Here is a 15,649-nt window from a genome sequence, read left to right on the forward strand (position 1 = left end):
CATGTATGATGTGTAAATCTATCTAAGGGTTCTCTCTGTCATGGCTTTGAAAATAAAGCCATATACCACCCCCCACCCCACTGGCATGAACGTGGGGGCTTACTGTAGCCCTGGGGCCCTTGGTGGTGGGGGAGCGAGTGTGGGAGCAACAGGAGGACCCCTCCGGATGGGGAGTTTTTATTTTCTCAGACAGCTGGAGTGATTTAAGGGAGAGGAGATATGGAGCAGCAGAGCGATTCGTGTCACACACATTCAGCGAGGATCTCCATCCATCATGCTGGGGGATGGCGACCGTGACTGCCACAGAGGCCTCCCTCTCAGTCCCTGGGTCAGCCACTGCAGCTGGCGTGCATGCAAGCAGGGCGTCACTGCATAGCCACTCGCTTTGCCCCACATCTGAGAATTAAAGAGGCACTAGGTTGGATGACGTCATTTGCACGCTGCCCGTGGCATGCCTGTCTCAAAATCTACACCGCAATGAAGAAACGCTGTTCAAAACTCGTAGTGAAAAGTAGTTTTTCATCCCGGGATGCCAGCAGTGGATACAAATCTGAAAACGGTATGTAAAGCGATGTTTTCAAACGATAAGTGTGTTTCCCACGACACTCCCTCGGACCACGCAGCCAAAAGTTGCATGTGTGGTTTTCTGACAGCGGACCGTGGAAGTCATCACAAGAGCCATCGTTCACTTACTAAAGACTCGCATAAGCGTTGGCTGACTCGGGACCGTGATTAATTAAACTTTTAATCCTATCTGGAGCCCCTTTAACTGGGCGACCGGATGCTGGCTGGCTGGCTTTGGAAAGGTAAAGAGAGGGAAGAGAAGTTCCAAAAAAGCAGAGCCAAAGATGAGCAATACACTGTGTGTGAGTCATGTGGAGTGGAGTGGTTAGTCTGAGTTGCTTTTTTTTCCTCTTTCTTTCTTTTACAGTTTGTCCTGTTCCAATTTTGTCAGGAAGACAGAACAAATAATTAAAGCCCAAACTACAGTTAATAGTCCCAATTAAGTTCATTATTCTTCCCCGAGAGCTTGCAGGTCTCTGTTTGAGCCATCCTATAAAGCAGGGCGGTAAGTACACACAAGCACACGTGCTTGGAGCAAAGGCAGTGGGCAGGGTTGCCAGATGAGGCTGATGATTTCCAGCCCAAAAAATGCTCAAAACCCGCCTAGAAGCACAAAATCCCGCCCAATTCTATTGATTTCTATGGCAAAAATTGGGCGTTTTTTTCTGCTAAATGCCATTTTTACCCGCACATGGCCATCCTAAGCAGCCCAATTGGGCGGGAAACAGCCCAATCTGGCAACACTGGCAGTGGCGGCACCGCATGCAGTAGACAGTTAGGGCTGGGTCAAACTGCCACCGGCGGTGCACCTCCCCCAGTTCTCTCACACACGCTCATTTACGGTTCACACAGTAAGTTGCTCTGGATAACAACAGAGGGCAGTGCATAAAAGTCTCCGTGAGGAAAATACTAATCAATTTTCAGCGTAATAAGCATCTTCCTGCAGTTTTTTTCTGCCCTGAGAGTGTCCTCACCGCCCACGCCTCCATTACCTACTGAGCCACTGTGGTCAATCACCTCTACGCACATACCCACACACATGCAGTGTTGCCAGATTGGGCAGGTGCCCGCCCAATTGGGCTACTTTGGATGGGCGTCTGCGGGTAAAAATGGGAAAAATTGGTAATTTGGCATTTTTTTCAGCCGTTTTTGGCCCATAGAAGTCAATGTAATTTGTTGAATTTGGGCGGAATTTAGCGCAATTTGCCGGTTTTTGAGAAGCTTTTGGGCGGGATTCGGTCAGACACATCTGGCAACACTGCACACATGGCTGCCTTGCACATCTGTCTAAACCAGAACTACTGTTTGTGCAACCTCTTCTCTTTGCTGAAGGCGTTATCCATCTAGTCCCCAGGCACAATTTAGCATAGGCTGTCCGCACTATACTAAAGATGCTCTGTGCGCCACAAAAAAAGTCTAGCGGAACGTAATTGGAAACACGCCCACTTTGTTTCAACTAGGCAATACAAATATTATTCAGCCAGACTCCAACAAAGGCGTCCTGGTTGTCCTTTTGTCCTTTTGATGATAATGACTGTAAGGTCTGTGATGTGCTTTCGCACAGAAGTTACTTGGGCAGGGAAATAATAAGCAAGTGGGAGCTTCATGGCAATCGCCTCAAGGACAGCTGCAAGTTTAAAACCACCATGCCATGTATCCAGAACCTTCCGGTCCATATAAAAAGCCACGCTAGCCAGCTAGTGGAACCCAGCAGTTCTAGCATGCGTTTTGGACATGGAAGGGAAGCACATTTTAGTTGTGTCACTCACTTTCAGTCCTTTTCGAAAAAGTATTTACAGGATAATTGATGTTTTTCTAAGCTGTCTGCACCGGCGCAGCCATTTTTAGACAACAAAAAGGACTGCATCCATTACTGAGACAGCATGAGCGGAGGGAAAATGTCAGTGAAAAGTTCAACCCTGTCTGGTCGAATATAGAAAATATAAAGAATATGAGACTGTGTGTCTAAGGGGTGTACAAGAAAATGGTTTTCTTTCAACAGTATTTGGTATCCACTTAAGCTCTTTCCTATGACATTGCTAGGACAAACATTGACAAACGTGTCTGACATTGGCAAAACAACTCTCGATGAGCCAATTGGTAAAAGCACGCCATGTCAACCGTTATTCCTGAAACGGAACTAATTCCATTTAGCACAGTGTTGATCATTAGCCCCAGAAACCTTGTCGTCAAGGTCAAGGTCAAGGTACACTCATTTAATAAATCAAATGTCATCTCAGCTGTGGCTGTAAGACTCCCTCCTACACACCCATGGAGCAATTTCCCTTCTCCGAAATGCCAAAGTCGTCACCAACAGAAACGGTTTTATCTGCTGCGTTAGGAGGACGTACAGTATTGCTCACTCCTTGCGTGGCATGACTTACATCATGCTATATGGAGATCTGGGATTGAACTCTAATTGAGTTGAAGGCAGAGGCAGTGCCAAGTAGAACACAGTCCCTGTATTTTCTCCTCTGGGCCACAGTCCTCCTGTGTTGTCAATGTGAGCCAAGTGTGCGCCGTGGGATGTGGCGAAGGTAAGTGTGGCCTGCAAGCACCCTGCACAACGGGGTTATTGCCATTTCAGGATTTGATAAATACATCGCTTATCTTAAATTGAATCCCACAGCATCCCACCCTGAAGCGTTTACAGCAATTTTGATAAAATCTGAGTTGGGATTTTATGCATGGAATTGTTAATAAGAGAGAAAATATTTTTGTTGTCTTTTTCCATTTCTTGCGACTATCTAAAATGACATTCCTGCTTGCTTGAGAGATTGTGATTACGTAAAGAAAGAGATTTATTTGGAAGGGAATATAAAGGAAAAATGTATTCAACCAGGAGTATGAAAAACAATAGAAACAGTACTCCCTCTATGGCAAAATCTTTTACAGTAGTACCCTTGAGTGGTAGGAGGCTACAATTACAATGAACCCAGACAGCAGCCACATAAAAATATGAATATGCTGGTTTCACTTGCCCCATAATCGCTGCATCATGAAGAATAATGTGTAAACAACAACGATTCCAGACTAAATAATGAAGGCTTTTAATGAGATGTCAAGATGTGTTTTCCTTACCTAAGAGGCCATGTCACAGCAGGACGCCAATGAAGCCAATGTCTTAGCCATTCCTGTCAAAACAAAAGAAATAACATGTGCCTTAATAACATCACTGCTGAAAATACATACAGTAGAAAGTAACAGGGAACATACAGTACATCGGGTCAGACACAAAACAGACACAATCACTCTGAGATTAAAAAAAAAAAGATACACCCACACACAAACACCCCCACACACCCACACACATACACTACACAGCAGCAGCTTTGAAGCATATGTACAAGTACTGTATGTCAGACAGATGAGGAGAGCCACTACAGAGGCTATTCTCTCCTCCTCTCATGTCTGCACCTCTCCTGCGCTACCCAGTGGGAGCCTAAATGGGTTGAAAAGCTTATAGGCATGACCAGCATGGGGCTCTCTCTCTGAAACAAGACCAACCTGACCCACATTAAAAGGGGTTATATAAGGTCCACAGGTTTGACGTCTATACCCCCTAAATCCAAACACTCCCCCAAATTCCTGAACTGGTCTGGACCCCCAACTGGCTCAGCAATGTTAGCAAAGAAGTGCTTGCTGTCGGACTAGTAGCTGTGGCTTTACTCCCAAATCTACAGCTCTGCACCTGTTGTATTTTCATCACCTCCAAGGTCACATCACAATAACATGACAGATAACCTGTCAGGAGGGATGGAGCATTTTCACATTAAGATTTAGTAGGAGTGAGTGATGATAATTAAAAAATAACAAATATGTACTATATATGTGTATTTGAATTGTTCTGGGTTTTTATTCAACAGAACAGGTGACTTATGTTAGAAGTCACATACACAGGCCCTGCTGTGGCCGACCGGTAGGGCACTCATCTACCATGTGGCTGACCTGGGTTCAATTCCCGGCCTGGGTCCTTTGCCGACCCCTCCCTGTCTCTCTCCCCATTCGCTTCCTGTCCATCTCTCACACTGTACTGTCAAATAAAGTAAAAAAAAAGACCAAAAAAAAAAAGCAGTCACGTACATGTGAATTCCAAAAATTAATAGTTGTGCAAAATAATGCATTACCCAGTCCCTATTGTTTTTGACAGTTGTGCTGCCCGAGAAAAAAGGGACACTAACAGTATAAAATCAATTCAGAAAGTCTGTTTCAGTGTAAATGTGTTGAGTGCCCGGCTGATTTATGATATGTGGCTTTCCACAGCTTGGCTAGGTTGGAGGTGCATACGTGGACGGCATATTGAGAGAGCGCGAGGCCTTAAAAGCTGTCATTATGTAAAAGAGATAGAGGGCCCTGTCAGCACACAAACACTCCAGCAGTAGAGTCGAAAAGAATCACTCAAGTGACTTACTATACTCCAATATACTGCTCTGCTAACATTGACAGAGGAGAAAAATAATTTCCTCTATGGTCTACAAAACCACTCCATGTACTGTAAATATATGCATGCATCTCTTTCTCTCTTTCTCTCTCTCTCTCTCTCTCTCTCTCTCTCTCTCTCTCTCTCTCTCTCTCTCTCTCTCTCTCTCTCTCTCTCTCTCTCTCTCTAGTGAAGTATAGGTCAATGTGCCTCATTTTTTTTCTCTTGTCAAATTAAGACAGAAGTACCTCACCTCCCTTCTTCTTCTCCACATAAAAACAAGACACAACAGTGGCTCTGTCATTACACACCCCGGATCAAAAGAGACCATTAAAATGTCACAGCAGCACAAGAAACGGTCAGATCCCACTACAAAAATTATGGTATCCCTCTTTGCAACCTGCGACATTCTAAAAGAATGTGCCTTGCATTCGCCGCAGTGATATATGCTGCAGACGTATATGCGCTCATGGTAAATATAGCACAGGGTTTGCATATCCTGAATTCTAAAAATTCAGCAGGGATGACTCTCAGAGCTACTGTGGTCGTTTGGGGAGGAGGACCATCCGACTGACTCTGAGTCTGAACCACTGCACTGCACTGATCAGATGTTTGAGGTGCAGAACTTCTTCTGCGCTCTTTTGTAATGATACTCTTTGGTCTCTGGGTTTGTTTCAGGTTCAAACAGGCCACTGTTGGCTTTTTCGGAGGTGTACATTGGACCAAATCCACTCAAAACATCTCCTCAGATTACGTGTCTATAACAGCAGCAAGAATGCACCCTTTATCATTTTGATGTTCAACTGTTCTGCCTTTTTTTAATTCCAAGGGCTACCTGCTGAAAGAAAGGCACTGACAAGCATGCAATGCGAAAATGCAAGCCAAAAAAAGGTAACGCTCAACATTGCTGCTCAAAAATTGAAACGTGACAAAAGAGTCCTGGCATGATACCAAGATAACCCAATGAAAAAAACACTGTGTGCGCAAGTGCCCAAATGCTTTCAATTGCCTTAAACTCTGATATTTCCACTTCTCTTACAAAAATATGTAATAGCCTTGGGCATTTCACGTTAGCATAGCAGTGATTAATACTGGTGATCCTACTGTTCTTTCTGTAACTAAAGCTGGTTTTAATGCTGCACTTACTTTTGGAAATTAATGCTTCGGTTACGTACGGGAGCTTCTGTGCCCGGCAAAGATTAGTGAAACATCACTGAGGATAAGTGGGATGTTATCAGAGCGTGCAGGGTGACCGACCGCCATCGCCTCTCAGATAATGGCACTGCCTGCAGGCACGCGTACGAAATACAACATGTCCTCAGAACCTACCCAGACACTGATCACTCACTGCACACACACACACACACACACACACACACACACACACACACACACACACACACACACACACACACACACACACACACACACACACACACACACACACACACACACACACACACACACACACACACACACACACACACACACACGCAGCATCACCCAGCCTACAACTCTCTCCACCCAAGGCATCAATGCACATACACACGCTGGGCAAAAAGGGGCACTCCCCATTCCACAATAGAGTGCTGTCCTCTCAAGCAAGACAAAAAAAAAATCAAACCACTAATGGGAGCTGTTACTGGGCAGGGACTTCAAGCAGCTTGTGGTAATGGGGTGTGACTGGAGATCAGGATCACTCATGCACATGTGCTAACTTTGATCTGCGTGCCAATTTGTCTGCTAGGTGCTGTTGTGACCTGAACATCCAGGGTGTTGCTATGGACCGGTCACTGGTGAGTGTGAAATTGGTATTATGCAATGTTCTTGACTTCATTCTTAGCCTTCTCCAGAGTTCATCAGAAGTGTAAATCACACTGACAGGATTATGTTCTATGTTCTAATTAAGCGTGTGAATAGTTTCAGAAGCATGTTTATTGGACAGTTTCCAGAGAGGAAACATCGCTTTATGAATCGCTTAAGCACTTTAAACCCACAATATTATGCAGGCTGTCTCTCATTCTCATGTGTCCAATTTACAAACTTGTAAAAAAAAAATGTTTTTAAATGGCAACATACTACCGACTGTATTCAATGTCTATTCACATTACTGAATTCCAAAATTCACATTACTGAATTCCAAAATTACTTTCTAAAGGCTTTTAAAGATACTCCAAAGACCCATCTTCACCATAATTGACCAAAGCCAATAATTGAAGATTCTGAGTCAGCCTCACACCTCTAGCTTGAGTTACTTGAAGGTGACCTTTTATAGCCATGCTTGTACAAACAGCTCTGCCCTTGGGTCAATACCATGCTCTCTTATTTTCCAGACACTGCCTAGCTTATTGTTACAGGCTTGTTTTCATCAAACTTTGTAATCAGTGTAGCCACAGCCCTTTGTTTGACGTGAGACATGAATCAATAAGAGTTCAAGTGCTGCAGGGGAAAATTCCCAACAAAACAAACAAAAAACACTGTACGCATGGCAGGTTGTATTTGTACCGAATTCTACACAGCGCAAACTTTTAAGTCTGCTGCACGACGCTCATCTTACCTCTCCTCTACTTCTGGTTGAGTTGCGCGACATATCCCATGGGATCTTCCAAAGCGCAGGTAATGTCTTTGTGATGTCTGGGTGTTCTTTAAAAAATCTCAAATCTATTCTACTGTGTGTGAAGGAAAGTTTTTATGGAAACAAAACAGTGATGATGGAGCCAAAACTAGATTTCCTCAGTGCACAGCTTGCTACAAGGTGCGCTGAGGAATTAGTCTAGGGTTTAATTCTTCCAATAGCACAACACACGGAAAACTATAATATCGAGCCTTTCCCTGCCCTCCCCCTTTGTCTTCCCTGTTCTACCTACTCTATTACGATGACACACACAAGGGAAGTTAACAGAATCCCTATCATCACACACTTACTCACCCCATCATTAGGTGATTTTGCATACCACCATACAATCATACACCTACACACACACACACACACACACACACACACACACACACACACACACACACACACACACACACACACACACACACACACACACACACACACACACACACACACACACACACACACACACACACACACGTTTCACCTACCCTTTGGATTTGCCTTTTCATTGGTTATGAGGTTCTATAAAATTCTGTACGTTCAGAACTAGCGAGAGTAATAGTGGTCATGGGGACTCAAGCGAGAGACCAAGAGAAAAAAAAAGCATCAGCAAGCAACCTCTGCAGCGTTTCCCATAAGAACAGTTACCCTTGGGTTTGATTTGTCCTGCAAGCACTATATCCACTCATTGTCCACGGCCTATCCACAGTCATTGTTGTAGCCATGGAAACCACCTAAACTCGGGCCACTCCAGGGTCTGCAAAAGCAGTCTGGTGTTTCAATGTGGGTTTTTTTCTGTCCTTTTTATGCAAGACAACAGCTTACAACTAACACCAGCACTGTGAAAAAGTGGTGCATTGTGAGCTCATTAAGGGAGAACTTGGTGCTGAGGCTAACCTAAATAAACACGGTCCGCGCAGACCACGTCGACAGCATTGTCTAAAAACAGCATGCTGCTCTCCGTGGTGACAATGTGTCTATGCCCGGCCGCTACTGAGACATGCTGCAACATTTCCCCCATCTTCTCTGTTACACAGTGTTCCCAAACTGGGCTGCTACCAACAACAGACAGGGCGGTTTCCAAATGCAATTAAGGAGAAGGCTGACTCAAGGGCTTTTCAACACTTGGGACACCGCTCCCATAATCAGGATCACCTTAAGCTGATATTCACACTCTGAACGCGACCTAACCTCCTCCTGTGACTCCCGAGATTGCTTTTAAACTCTGAAGACTTTCAATCAACAACAGTCCAAATGGTGAAGTGGTCCAAAACATGTGGTGGCGGCGAAGAAGCCTTTTTTGTGTGAGAATTTTAGCTGTGATGAATCTGTAAACCAACCGTTGGCTTTGTTTTCAATGTTTACCCCTTTCAGGGCATCTGCAGCTATAATTACAAAACGATTATCTGAATTCAAATGCTACACCCATCCCTCCTTCTCCTCCCTCATCCCTCCTTCCCCTCCCTCCCTGACTCCCTCCCTCTTGCCCTTTCTACTTTACTACTTTCTCCTTCTAATCAAAGCCATATATTTTGATTGGGCTCCACTTCCTCCCGATGGCAAGTTTCTCAAAGCATGGCAGACCGCTTGGCTCGGCGGAGCCCACCAGAAACATAGAGGAACTTCCTCAAACAAAAAAATCAATGCCTTAACATTGGCTCCAACATTGCGTTTACTGTAATATTAGCTGCATGTGCATTGCCCCACACGCTTTCCCCAGAAAGCCTCCAGAAATACCAGCAGCCAGCAGCCAGCAAGGGAGGCTGGTTTCTGGATCACACTGGACCACAGGTACCGTACAGTATGCCCTGGGGAGGGGAGGCAGTGAGGCAGGGATGAGAGGAGAGAGGAGGTGGGGAGGGGTAGGAGGAGGAGACCACAACAGGAAGCAGTGCGGGTGGTCTGTCCCCCCCCCGAGTCTCCTGCTGCTGCGATGACCACAACAATTCCATCCGCCGCCGGTCGGTCAGTGCCAGCCCCCTTACGACCACATGCACCGCGGCCGGGGCCCGTAAAATAGGGATGCACGATGTATCGGCCAGATGTATCGGTATCGGCCGATATTTGACATTTCTCAACACATCGGACATCGGTCCGATGGGTAAAACTGGGCCGATGTTAACACCGATGTTTTTTTTTATATGTTACGGTTCTAAAAGATTGGACTTAACGATGACTTTCATTGTTTGTCTTCTAGTTTGTCTCTATTTTTTATCTAATTTCATCACAAGGAGTTAAAAAGTGTTTTTGGAAATAAGAGGACATTCAAAAATTCAGTTTGTTTGCATCATTGTCTGTCTGTATTAAATGTTATCTCTTTACAAAAACAACAAACAAAAAAAACATCGGTATCGGTTAATATCGGTTATCGGCCGAAATTTTTCACATCGTGCATCCCTACCGTAAAACACTATACTGAGGTTCTATACATCCACCCCACCCCACCGAGCGACAGCCAGCGCTCCCAGAGGCCTTGGACCAGAATGTGGACCACGCTCTTCTGGCATTTTCTTTGCTGTCGGACGGAGCCTGAGGATGTTTTTAAACAAACACATGTTGTTTTAAGCCTGACTTTGGCAGAGTTAATGGAACAAGATAAAAAGCTGTTTTGATTTGTCCCCTGTTCGCCATTGCCCAAGGGTCTCATCAAAATGTACAATCTTATCTCTGACTCGCTTGCTTGCTCTCCCTCCCTCTCCTCCCCTCCTCCCTTTCGCTCTACACAGTATTAGGGGGCAACATGAGCATAGTTTCCCACTGTAAATGGATGAATGTGCGTGCATGTGTGTGTGTGTGTGTGTGTGTGCATGCGTGCGTGCGTGCGTGCGTGCGTGTGTGCATGCGTGCATGCGTGCCTGCATGCCTGTAGAGGGGGTTTAAACTCCCAAAGCAGAACAGCTGTTGTAGCTGACTAAACAACAACGGACTCGTCTTTGCCAGTTTCACTACAAAAAATTCCAATTGAATCCATGAAGAGCATGTACAAGACATAACAGGGGGTGAGTCTGGGCGTTCAGCAAACGGGATGATTGGCTGGTTAGAAAGAACAGGTCATCACATAAAAATTACGCAGGAGGTTGAAAAGAAAGTTGGACCTGCCCAAAGACTGAGTCATACCTGGATGGAGCCTTGGGGCCAGCTTGCAATACCAGTCTAAGAATAGTGATGCAGTTCTGGATGTAGCCGAAGGCTATCCCCTACCCTACCCTACCCCACCCAACCCAGGCTCACAGTGTGATGAGCCCTCCATGATTGATGCCACATCAGTTCTAATGGGGCTGCCATCATAACTTTGTCTCTCTCCCCCTCTCTCACCCAATCTGTCAATCTTTTCAATCTTCTCTCTCTCTTTCTCTCTCTCTCTCTCTCTCTCTCTCCCTCTCTCTCTCCCTCTCTGGTGATTCATAAGCTCATAGCTTAGGTCATGTTTGAAAATGAGTTGCAGCAGCGGCCGGCGTCCCCATGTGTTAAAGAGCTCAGGCACAGCTCATCTAGCGCTCATTGTGCTGGCCTGCTGCGGCGCTGCTCCAAGAGAAAACAAACAAGGAAGTGGGCCGGTCACTGGTTTCCATTGATATTCCATATGTGAACTAGGGGTGGGCGAAATGGCAAAAATGTCATACAGTGCCCTCCATAATTATTGGCACCCCTGGTTGAGATGTGTTTTTTAGCTTCCAATTATTATTATTTTTTTCTAAATAATATGGGACCTTAATGGAAAAAAAGAGAAAAATCCAATCTTCAATGAAAGTGCATTTATTCAGTGGGGAAAAAATCCCACATAAAGAAATAATTATTTGACATCAAATAATGTGTGTCACAATTATTAGCACCCCTGGTGTTAATATTTTGTACAACCCCCTTTTGCCAACAAAACAGCACCTAATCTTCTCCTATAATGTTTCACAAGATGGGAAAAGACAGAAAGAGGGATCTTCAGCCATTCCTCTTTGCAGAATCTCTCTAAATCATCCAGAGACCTGGGTCCTCTCCTCTGTACTCTCCTCTTCAGCTCACCCCACAGGTTCTCAATGGGGTTGAGGTCTGGGGACTGAGATGGCCATGGGAGGAGCTTGATTTTGTGTCTGGTGAACCATTTCTGTGTAGATTTGGCCATATGTTTAGGGTCATTGTCTTGCTGAAAGACCCAGTGACGACCCATCTTCAGCTTTCGGGCAGAGGGCAACAGATTTTGATTTAAAATGTCCTGGTATTTCAAAGCATTCATGATGCCATGCACCCTAGCAAGGTTCCCAGGGCCTTTGGAAGCGAAACAGCCCCACAGCATCACTGACCCACCCCCATACTTCACAGTGGGTATGAGGTGCTTTTCAGCATGCGCATCTTTCGTGGCACGCCAGAACCACTTAGAGTGTTTGTTGCCAAAAAGCTCAATCTTCGTGTCATCTGACCAAAGCACACGGTCCCAGTTGAAGCCCCAATACCGCTTGGCGAACTCCAGACGTTTGCGTTTATGATTGTGAGTGAGGAAAGGTTTTCTCCGTGCATGCCTCTCAAACAGCTTGTTGGTGTGTAGACAGCGCCTGATGGTTGATTTGGAGACTTTGTGACCCCAGGATGCTACCATTTGTTGTAATTCTGTAACAGTGAGCTTTGGAGATCTTTTGATTTCTCTTACCATCCTCCTCACTGTGCGTGGTGGCAAAAGAAACTTGGGTCCTCGTCCAGGCTTGTTTACCACTGTTCCAGTGTTTTGAACTTCTTAATTATTCATCTCACAGTGGATATGGGCAGCTGCAGTTGAGTGGCAATCTTCTTGTAGCCTCTGCCTGACCTGTGAAGGTCGACGCACATCTGCCTCACTTGTATGCTGTGTTCCTTTGTCTTTCCCATGTTTAAGAGTGGATAAGAGAAATGGCCTCGGTGTCACGTCATATTTATACCCCAGGGAAACAGGAAGTGATGAATTACTAATTAAATGTTCCTACATACTCTGGTAAACTTTGTAAACTACTGTAGAAATGACAGAAATGCTTCAATTATATTTATTTCCTGGGAATTGTTAAGGGTGCCAATAATTGTGGAACAGGTGATTTAATGAAAAATAATTATTTTTCAGTCAGGGATTTTTTTATTTTCTTACAATTCATTTCAGTTGAAGGCTACATTTTCCTACAATTTTCAGTGTGACAGTATTCTTCTGCAATAAACACTGAATTTATTTTAAGGCTTTTAACACATCTCAACCAGGGGTGCCAATAATTATGGAGGGCACTGTATCACGATTTTTAAACATGAAATCTCGATTTCGATTTATCACAATCTTCAATCCAAAAATTAAAAACAACAAGAATCAATTTTGATATGCTTGCAATTTGTAATTTGCAGTTAATAAAATGTTAACACACTAACGACACTCTCATAAAGTGCACAATTAGAATACAATAATGTAAAGAATAAAAGACAACAACACAAGTAAGTAAACATCACTTTGATACTGATAGTAAACATCCTCACTGCAAGACGATCTACCAGATTTCTTCACTTTGGCAGATTCGAGACGATCTTGTATTCGATATCACGATTCACGATTTTTATCGTCATATCACCCACCCCTAATGTGAACAAATCCGAGTGGTCTTTTTTGCGGATTTACGAAAAATCCCTTCAAAACTTTAAAACATTCTGTTCCCTCCAAAATGTTGCATCACTCAAGTTAACCTACCTACTGCCATGACAGTATTAAACATGCACATCAAGTGTCTTTTAGCACAGTATGCCACATGCTATAACTTAAGAACTGTTTGAATTTGGATTTCAGCAAGTTAAAGAGTAGGGACTGCAATGAAGACAGCATCCTAAACCACATTTCTAAACAGTTTCAGCAACCAAACACGCAAGGAGACGCATGCACGCACGCGCGCGCGCGCACGCACGCGCACACACACACACACACACACACACACACACACACACACACACACACACACACACACACACACACACACACACACACACACTCACGCACACACGCACACACACTTCTTGCAGTGGCTGTATGTTTGATTCATTTACATTGTGCACTGGCAATTGCTTTCTTTGTCGTGCGGCCCATTAAGCTGCAGCTTAAAATAAAAGGCTATGAATTATTTTCCCATTCATGGTGTTGTGACCATGCCAATAAGTGAAACATGCTCCAGCAGCCACACAATGGCTTTGTTCTTTTGGGGACCCTGTTTTTTTCTCTCTCTCTCTCTCTCTCACGTTCCCGGCCTCTCTCTCTCTCTCTCTCTCTCACTTTCTCCCTTTATAATTTTCCTCTGGAACTCTTGGCCGCCCTCCTGGCACTGGGAGAATGTCTCGGGCCCGCTCTTGTGGCAGAGCGCGGCGCACAAAGGAGACCAGTGTTGGAGGGAAAGGAGGAGGACAACAATTGGCCACTCAGTGGACAGCCATTTACTCACGGAGAGACGCATTCCACAGGCTGCGGGGCCCAAGCCATGACATTCAGATTGACTCTGGAGAGGGCCTGGAGAGAGAGGGGAGGGGGGTGGTGGGGAGGGGGACGGGGCGGACTGGGGGTAGTGAGGGGGTAAGGCTGGTGGGTGGGTGGGCTTGTGGATGGGTAGTGGTGGTGGGTGTATTCTCGACTTGTGCCTTGTTGTGGTCGCCGGAGCGCAGTCAATGGACTGGGCTTCACGTTAGCCGCTGCTCATGGGTGATGTGGAGCTTCACTGTGCTCTGGATGAGAGCAGGCAGTGCAGAGGGAAACTGCTCCAACTGAGCTCATGACAACTGCTCATGGTTAGCGCTGCTGCTGTTGCTGATGAGAAAGTGCCATTGACACACATTTTCTGTCAGTGAAATCATGCAATAAAGGGTGTGTGTGTGTGTGGGGGGGGTCCTTTCATATGGTCTCAGTGCAAGTTTCGCTGCATGGCTTTCGTTTCAGTTTAGTGAGACATGGGTTTTGCATTTCAAGTGTTGGTGTTGGTGTGTTTCGGAGGGGGTGGATAATGTATTCCACGATTCTGATTTAAATCAGATGGCTCACCTGACAGGCCCAAGGGACAGACCACCCACCACCCACAGTACAGACTCAATCCACAGCTGGATTTAAGATGTGTCAAGACCAATTAGCCAGAAAATCTGGATCAACCCTTCCTTGCAAAAAAAAGAAAGAAAGAAAGACAGACAGAAAAAAAACTAAACATTGGGCCACAATCATGGCTATTGTTGCCAGGGCTGGGGCAGATGTGATACTCCACTGGTGATAAGAAAAGACATGCTTCGGCTTACATCACCCAAAAAACATGCACAACATTTTCATTTCCTCACAGCATCACCTCTATTTTGCCTCGGCGTGGTAGCAAGGCCTTAAATTGTCAGTGCTGATTGCCATCTTACAAAACGTCATCCATCACAAAGAGCTCTGGAGTCTGGAGTGGCATCACAGCATTGAGCTGAGTGCACTGAGAGCACAATTTCACATGATGGCAGGACAAGTTCCTCACACCACCAGCACGACGATGAGACATGCATCCATAAACAGCGACACCTTACCGAATAAGACAAAAGCAGCAGCAACACCCCGGTGACAACAACACAACACAACCCGCCGGCCTGCGAGACCACGAGCGGCTAGACACGTAGCGGGGCTGAAGGGAACGGTTATTATTTCTAAATAAGGGTTGTGCCGGCTCACGAGTCGTGGGTGACAGGGTGTAAAGTCCGATGTGAAGGGCCGCTTATCACAGGCGATGATGTGGCGCCTCGGCCCGACACAGCTGGAGCGAGCGAGAGGAGCGCGCTGGCAAGCGAAACACAAGGTTGTGGTGCCGCTGTAGCGTGCAGTAGTAGCGGACTTGGCTACATCTGTGGTACACACCCTCAAACAGGGCCAGGCTCACTTTATGACCTTGCCTTATACAGAGTATGGTTCACTTTCTCTTTCACCCCTTAGGTGGGGTGAGGTGGTGTGTGTGTGTGTGTGTGTGTGTGTGTGTGTGTGTGTGTGTGTGTGTGTGTGTGTGTGTGTGTGTGTGTGTGTGTGTGTGTGTGTGTGTGTGTGTGTGTGTGTG

General features: G+C 45.5%; 1 protein-coding gene across 1 annotated transcript in view; it reads right to left on the reverse strand.

The window, feature by feature from the left end:
• Positions 1 to 15,649, reverse strand: part of LOC134465377 (serine/threonine-protein phosphatase 2A regulatory subunit B'' subunit alpha-like) — a 93,286-nt gene that overhangs the window by 70,822 nt on the left and 6,815 nt on the right. The window contains exon 2 of the mRNA XM_063219010.1: positions 3,646 to 3,698. The gene's annotated coding sequence lies outside the window, so the exon portion shown is untranslated. The remainder of the gene's footprint in view (positions 1 to 3,645; positions 3,699 to 15,649) is intronic.

The sequence above is a fragment of the Engraulis encrasicolus genome, chromosome 16, assembly GCF_034702125.1.
Source record: "Engraulis encrasicolus isolate BLACKSEA-1 chromosome 16, IST_EnEncr_1.0, whole genome shotgun sequence".
Lineage (NCBI taxonomy): Eukaryota > Metazoa > Chordata > Actinopteri > Clupeiformes > Engraulidae > Engraulis > Engraulis encrasicolus.